Below are 8,770 nucleotides of genomic sequence, written 5' to 3'. Positions count from 1 at the left end.
AGGGGCCAACATAGATGTCTGCATTTGCTTGTAAGTCATGGAATCTCCACAATTAAGTCTATTTGTTATGAATCAATGGAATAACAAAGTGAAGTCTTCTGTAAGCATATTGCAAACTTAAAGGACACCTGTCATCAGGTCTGTGTCACTAGTCCTGTCACTACTACCTGTTGGAGCAGCTCACAAGGATCCCATCCCAGCCTTTATCTAGTTATTTCATACATTATTCATTGTAAAATCATCTATTTTTTATCATATAAATGAGGCTGGTCACATGGTCAGAGGCAGTGATGTCACCCCTGTTCCCCCTCCCCTCTCCTCCCCCTGCTCATGTCTGTGTGTAATGTATAGTAAATGCTGCATCCTCCTAATATACAGGTGAGAGACACAGACATCAGCTACTCATGAATCTGACATGTAGTGCTGTAACATGGCTGCCTGGAGCTGCTGTATCTCTCCTATACACACACACATGCACACACCAGGAAGCACATCATTATACAGCCTCACACCATTATACAAGCTGTCAATCGTGCACTGGGGGTGTGGCTGTACCTCCCACTCATGAATAGAGTTGACAGCTTGAATATGCTAATGCTTCATTGGACATTTCACAGGTCATTTGCATACAGCTTTAGGACCTCATTGCTTAGGTTTACAGGCATGTAGAGGGACAATGAAGGGATAGAGGCAATGCTCTCTAATGGCAGTTTATGAAAATATATTTAGTTTAGGGGGGTTATTTTGCATGACGGGTTCTCTTTAAAAGCCATGTGCATAGAGGCACAAAGAGCCCTTGTGGTTCCCAGCAATGCAGCCATACGCAATCCATGCACTGGCGTATAGCAACTCTGTACTGCATTGTATTATGGAGAGAGTCCACAGTTAATCTTCCAAGATGACATGTCCATTAGATCTTGCAGTCAAATTTTTTTCTGTATGAAAAACCTTTCTTGAGGTTTAATTTTCTTGAAATTGCAGATTTATTAGAGACGATTAGAACATGATTCACTGGCATTGTTGGCATCACTCTGCAAAAAGCAGGAAAAGTACACAACTGAGCACAAGGTATAGTAGTAGTTATGGTTCACATTTGTTTTGCCCACAATATGTATGGTAATTTATTGTCGCTCTCAAACAACAAATGCAAGAGAGGACAGAATAATGCAGAGAATCTCCATGGGTAATTATTTCAACAATGAAACTGGATTGCTCTCCAGTTCAGGACTGAAAGGGTAGGGATCTGTCTTGTCATACACCTTCCTGACAGGGCCCTTAAAAAAAAAAATAAAAATCTGACCTGTTTCACTTTAAGCAGTCATAATGCTTTAACATATCCAGGTGATTTTGACACATTATACTTCAGGTTGGTTGAGAAATTAAAGCAATATGTTTAGTATTTATTTATGAAATAAAAGGAAATTTGGTAAGAATATCATCATCCCAACTTGATAACTAACATTTTCCATATGCCTGCTTTAACTTGGCATCATTTTTCAAACATCCTTTCCTTTTTTTAAGGATGTTAGGTGGCTTTTAACTTTAGGCGTGATTTTTCAGATTTTCTCTAAAATCATCAAAACCAATTTTTGGAGGACCAATTTAGTTAGAAGTGACTTTATAAGGCCTACATGACAGAAAATCACAGAAACTCACGCCATTTAAAAATTTTGTATTTTGGACGTCATCATTAAAATTGCTGCTTTTGGCTGGTCTGCATTGATCAGACAGTAGCAGCTATAATGAACGGGGGGGGGGGGGGAAGAGGGGCACATAACCCCTCTGGTCCACAGGGCAGGATGGATGGCTGTCAGGAACAGCCGCCACCTTGACTCGATCACTGTGTCTGAACCGTGTTGCTAAGCCACTTCCCGCCACACCGCTCTATTACAGGGCGCGTCAGAAAAGGGTTTATAAGCTATCCAATCTTTATTTTTTGGGCAATTTGGACAAATAAGGGCTTAGTTTTTGCACGACGAGATCCCATATAACAAAAAAAAACCTTTTTAGTGGGTATTTATCTTATGGACTTAATTGTAGTAACTTTTTATTTGTGGAGAAAAATAAAATCATCAAATCTTGTTTTGGATTTTTAGCATTCACTGTAGAATAAAAAATAGTATGTTATGCGGATCACTACGATTACGGTGATACCTCATTTATATAGTTTTATTTATATTTGTCCAACTGTATTGAAGAAAAACTAGAATAGAAAAAATTGCATTTGTTTTTAGTATTGTCATTTTTGCGATAGCCAAACTTTAGTATTTTTTTTGGTTGACGGAGCTGCTTCTGGTCTTAGTTTTTACAGTATGGCAGTATGTGCAAATCGCTCATTGTAAAGAATGGGTTAAATCCAGACAGCCTCGGGTCCTATTAACCCCCCCCCCCCATGACCTCACAGGGGGCGGCGATCGCAGTAACAGTTAACACCCATTGTGTTACAGTGTACAGAGTGGCGCACACAATCTGTACCGCTCCGTACAATGCACCACTCTACACAGGAGTAATTTTAATTAAAATAAAATTAATTTTAATCTAAATTAATTTCATTTTAAATGGTCATCAAAGGGCTACAGGTGGGTGTTTGCTGCAGGGGGCACCTTATTGAATTTTGCTTCAATAAGGTGCCTCCTCCTCGGCGTATAAGACAACCCCAGGCAATTGAAAACACTTTCAGGAGTAAAAAAAAGTTGTCTTATACACCGTACAATACAGTAATTGAAGACCACCAGCCAGTATTCAATAACCTGGTGCACTCTAAACATTAGTGACTGCACATACTGTTCTGAAAAATGAAAAACATTCAAATATTGAAATAATACACAAATATTTAGTAAATTGTCCAGTCAAATATTATCAAGTAATATTCTTTCATTACTATCCGCAGGAAAGGGGGAACACAAGGGCACATTAACTTACAAATTTTGACGGTTCACTAAAAGTGAATTGTCCATCTATAATGCTGCGTATGGCGATTCACTAAAATTGTGCGCTAGAAATCATGTGTCGCTTCATGTGTTGCATGCGACACAATAGCAATGTAGACACTTCTTAAATACCTATGCAAGCCATTTTAGCCATGAAGAACGTGCACAGTCCGACTAAGGTGCAGCACATGACCCTTAGTAAATGTGCCCCTGGTTGTCCTTGAAGTCAGGTCACAAATAATCTTTAATTTATCATTTGCCAACAGATTTAAAGCACCATGATAAACCGTTCTATCAAAATGATTCCACAGCCTCAGAAGTTGAGCAGATGCAATCACCCCGGAAACCTGACCAATTTAACCCTTTAGATGCAGTGGCCATTTGTTTTGTTTTTTCTTTTTATAGTTACTGGAACTTTGATGGTCCCAAATTTACTGCGGCAAGTGGAGGCATAATAAAGGTTTACATGGCTGCCATCTCACTATACTTATTAGACCTTGCCTTGCAACTTTGTGGTCACCAACATCATACACTAATGAATTTATTTTAGAAAATGATTAAAGTAAAAAAAAAATATATATATATAAAATAACAATATTTATTCATATAGAGGCCAGTACATCACCTTGAGTTCTCAAAACAGTTTAAACAATTTTAGTGTAAACCAATTATTCCATCCACCTGCAGCGTGTATTAACCTATGTATACAAGTCCTTATTAGCATACTATATTATTGATCAAGAATTCTTTAGTTTTAAAATTGTTTATTGGGTTTATATACACGAAAAAAAAGGCTTACAAAAGTTCAGGTCAATAATTTGCCATGTAAGTGATAAACAATGACAAAAAAAGGTAAAAAAAAGGTGGGGAAGAGAAAGAGGGATACTGGGGTGTGCAGTCGTCAATCTTATTTCAATACAGAAAGAAAAAGAACATTCGAGACACGATTTAAGGGGAAATGATTAGAGCCCTACATAAGTCACTGGAGCGATGGTGAGTCAACCAGTGATGCTGACAAATAGCGGATAGGTGTCACATCTAGCAGCTTCAAATAGCATAAAATCAATCATATTTATAACTGCCGCATGAGAAAGTGTTGGAGTCCATTCAGCTGCAATATGAATCCTAGTTGATATGAACTTTATCAGATGGTGGACCTTATTGTGTACCCTGGGGGGACGGTTTCACCAGTAACAACGCTAAAGGAGATGGTCAGTGATTGACCCAGTAAAATAAAATTACGTTCCAAAATTCTTGCCATAATGTCTAGACCAGGTCGGAAATGTGAGTTACACAACAGGGAGAGGGATTGGGACTGTAGCTTGTACCTGAATCCTCATGAAGCACCAGATTTGGAGCAAGTGGTGGGAAAATGCGAAGGTAGAGTGGAGAAAATCAGGTAGAGAAGGTCCTGGGGTTATAAAGTTGAGACTCGGAGGTCATCCAACTGGGGGCTTCCGCGTTGCCTTATAATAGAGAAGTCTAAAGGTTTGGGAATAGGATGGGAGCTAAATAGGTACAGGAGATATGGGAGAGACATCATTCTAGATGGTATGAACTCTTTTTAGCTAAGTAAGAGGTGTATGGCTACATAATCATTACTAGAAACTGGAATGGAGCTAGTGGGAATATAGAGTTTGGTATAAAGTGTTTAATTGTTCTCATTGCTTAAAAGAAAATCTACCATTAAAATCAAGAATGGATAAACTGGGGACACTACCTCATAGATCCAGGCACTGTGACTGTGTAAATATTCTTATATTTCTTATCTATGGTCTCCTTCCTTCTAAAATTATGCTAATGAGTCAGAAAGGGTCCTGTGGCGGTCCCCAGTGGAATTATCTGCGCCTCAGATAACAGCAGCCTTGAAATGGATTATCCAAGAGATTGACAATTTGGGCATTCCAAAGCCTGTTGATTTAAGCTCGGTGGGGTTTCCCCTCCCAGCCACTAGCTTATAATGTCATTGAGAGAAGGTTGCCCCTCCTTACAGTCGGGTACATTTTTTGAGAGTTTTTTTTTATCAAACTCCATAACTCTTAAAAAAAAAAAATGATGTCTTAATTGTAAAATTCCCTCCAATCAATTGGGTATGTCATTACTAAATGTTAGGGTGGTATGCCCAGGATTGGAGCTGTTTTTGACAATCAATATCACCGGCAATTAACAAGATACACTCAATAAAGGAGTGGTTTTGCAGGTGGGGACCACAGACAACTTCTCAGTACCAAGGCTTTCTGTCTGATGTGGCTGAGGTAGTGCAGCTTATCCAAGATGGCACATCAATGCGAGCTGTGGCAAGAAGGTTTGCTGTGTCTCTTTGGTAGTGTCCAGAGACTGGAGGCACTACCAGGAGTCAGGCCAAAATTGTGTCTGCACACACAGTGGATGGTATCAGGGTCTAATGTCCAAAGATGGGGGTTGAGCCCACAGCTAAACACTGTGCAGGACGCTTGGTATTTGCCAGAGAACCCTAGGATTCCCAAATTCGCCACTGGTGTTCTGTGCTTTTCACAGATCAAAGCAGGTTCACACTGAGCACATGTGACACATGCTGCTACCTGCAACATCCTGGGTCAGTAATGGTGTGGGGTGGTGTTTCTTTGGAGGGCTGCACAGCCGTCTATGTGCTCACCAGAGGTAACCTGATTGCCATTAGGTACCAAGATGAGATCCTCAGATCCCTTGTGAGACCATATGCTTGTGTGGTTGGACCTGGGTTCTTCCTAATGCAGGACAATGCTAGACCTCATGTGGCTGGAGTGTGTCAGCAGGTTCTGCAAGATAAAGGCATTGATGCTATGGACTGGCCCGCTCATTCCCCAGACCTGAACCCGATTGAGCACATCTGGGACATTATCTATCCACCAACGTCACGTTGCACAACAGACTTTCTAGGAGTTGGCGGATGCTTTAGTCCAGCCCTGGGAGGAGATCCCTCCGGAGACCATCCGCAACCTCATCAGTAACAGGAGCATGCCGAGGCATTGTAGGGAGGTCACAGAGGCACGTGGAGGCCACAAAGTTGGACCAGCCTGTAATGTGTTTTTCCACTTTAATTTTCTGGGAGACTCCAAATCAACACCTCCATTGGTTAATAAATTTGATTTCCATTGATTATTTTGTGATTTTGTTGTCAGCATGTTCAACTTTGTACAGCACAAAGTATTCAATGAGAATATTTAATTCATTCAGAACTAGGATGTGTCATTTGAGTGTTCCCTTTATTTTTTCGAGCAGTGTATATAATTTTCATTTGTTTGAGTTTTCCCTCCAAATTCGCATTACTAATGCCCTTCATATACTAATGAGCTTTTCCCTATCATCCAGTGTTCAGGATGAGGGTGCAGCCACACGTTGCAGTAACAACTGCATCACACTCAGTTTTGAAGTGATTTTAGCTGCAGTTCTGTGAATTTAACAGATGGAAGTCATGAACTAAACGGGTGAATTGGATTTTGAAGGGGAAACCTGTTCCACAACTGTCTTTCACCTGTTAAATAAACAAAACTACACCTAAAACCAACTCAAAGCGGATTGCGATGCATTTGTAACTGCAACGTGTGACTGCATCCTTAGATAGAATTTAGAATTAGAATGTAGAATTGTAATTTAGGATTGTAATGTAGAGAAAGGAGGCCAATAAAACCAATAAAATATTTCTTTGCCATGACCACACTATCTTAAAATAAAAAAAAAAAAAAGTCTAAGGCGCCCTGCACATGATAAGGATTTAGGGGTTGTGTTTTTTTTAACAGCTAGCACACATTCCCATTTACTTCATGGGGTAATGCACAAGGCCATGGATTCATGTATGTACCAAATGCGTGGTCTACAAAAGATAGACAAGGTCCTGTGCAGTCTTTGGCTGAAAATAAAAGTCCACATTGTGTGGAAGTCTAAAAGGAGGCAAGCCAGTGGTGAACAACATACAGCACAGGCCTGAAGTCCAGCAAACTTGGCATCAGAGAAAGAACACATATTACTATCTAAGTGTCAACTTTATGTGGCAACAAGTGTCAGAGGGCCTCAAAATCATGGACGTCCAAAATGCAGGATAGGACAACCAGAAGTTGCTGGGAGGGGTTATGGTATACTGGGTTGAAAACCCATAGATGCACCTATATTCAGTTTAGATCTCAGCATATCCAGTTAAGGATTGTTTGGTGACCTGTTGTTGTATATCTGAACGGTGCTCCAGCACTTTCTTGTCTTTATTCAGGGATCTGGCATGTTAGCCATTAAATTAAGGTAAAAAGAGAAGTAAGTAAAACAATAATGGAAATGGGTGGCTTGGACAACCACTGACACAATGCTTATGACCTATAGTACACATATTTTAGTTGTAAGAAGTCTATAAGTCTTCCAGCCTCTCTTTATCTTCCTCTAGCGCAGTGGTTCTCAACCTGTGGGTCGCGACCCCGGCAAGGGTCGAACGACCAAAACACAGGGGTCGCCTAAAGTCCTCGGAGCCCTGATTTTATTGCGTTTTGGGCACAAACACAATATTCCTGTACATGATTTGGGGTCACCACAACATGAGGAACTGTATTGCGGGGTCTCAGCATTAGAAAAGTTGAGAACCACTGCTCTAGCGCATCTGATGTCTCACCCATGCATTTCTCCAAGTTGTCTGTAGGCGCTGCCACCATCTTAGAAAAGGTATCCACAGCAGAAGCAAGCTCCCTGTGAAAGTCTTCTGTCTCCAGCGGAGTCTGGGGAGGGGGTGATGGAGGCAGTGTATCTCTTGCAGGCAGGGGATCAGGAAGTGGTGGTCAGTGTCATGACAGGCCTGCCATTCTTTTTATGGGGCCTGGTCATCTTTGGGGGCACTCAGAGAAAATACAGCAACTGTCCGAATGCAGTTTCCCTTGGAAAAAAGCTCAGGTTCCAGCTAGTCTCACCAAGCGCTGCCCATGCCACTCTGATCAAGGCTTCTTAAGCAATGATGCGCAAATTGTGAAATAGGACTATACCCTTACATTTTTTTGAATCTCCAATTAAAGGGGTTTATTGGGCTTTCCTAAGGATAGGTCATTAATATCAAGTTAGTGGAGGTCCAACACCCACAAATCGCTTATCTCCGCAGCTTAATAACAGAGACCAGAACAGGATACTTAATAAGGAAGCCATTTCCTTCTGATTTGCTGTCATTGGCCTGCTCTAGTCATCTTAATGTCTTATTTTAAGGTTATATTTCCCTTTCTCAATACTCCAGACCCTATTTTTTAATAGCACCTTTTAGGATTGTAATAAAGTACCTCCGAGACTCGGGCTCAGCAACTAAAGTGAACAAGTCAGCAAATCCTCTTTCTTAAGAAATATATTGACAACTACTTTGTTATCTACAGTCTAAACCTTTTCACTGGCATGTGATGTAGAGATGTCTACCACATTAATGCAACACAAAACATCGCCTAGTTTTAACAAAGTCAATTGTAACGCAGTTAAGGCATCCTGACAAGCCACACTTGTACTCCTTTTATTTTACAATTTGTGCCAAGGTATGAATACCAAAGTTAAGAAATGTTTAACTGACTGCAATTTTACTTTATGAATACAATTTACCGGTATACATGAAATTACTGAGCAGAAACGTCTTTGGAGTATAATCTGAGAATGAATATCCTGGAAATTTCATCACAAATTGCAGGATATACATTCCAAAATTATGACCAAACTAATTCTCGAACGGGAATTTACCCTTAAAGGGAACCTGTCAGTTTAAGGACGGACTGAAAAGTGCCAAGGAGGAAAACTAAACAAAGCATTGTGGACTCTAACATCATCCTTCTGAGCCAATGAGGAAAATGTGAAGCATTCCGCATGTTAAAATTCCA

The sequence above is a fragment of the Engystomops pustulosus genome, chromosome 2, assembly GCF_040894005.1.
Source record: "Engystomops pustulosus chromosome 2, aEngPut4.maternal, whole genome shotgun sequence".
In the NCBI taxonomy this organism is placed as follows: domain Eukaryota; kingdom Metazoa; phylum Chordata; class Amphibia; order Anura; family Leptodactylidae; genus Engystomops; species Engystomops pustulosus.
Note: the sequence above shows the minus strand (reverse complement) of the source record.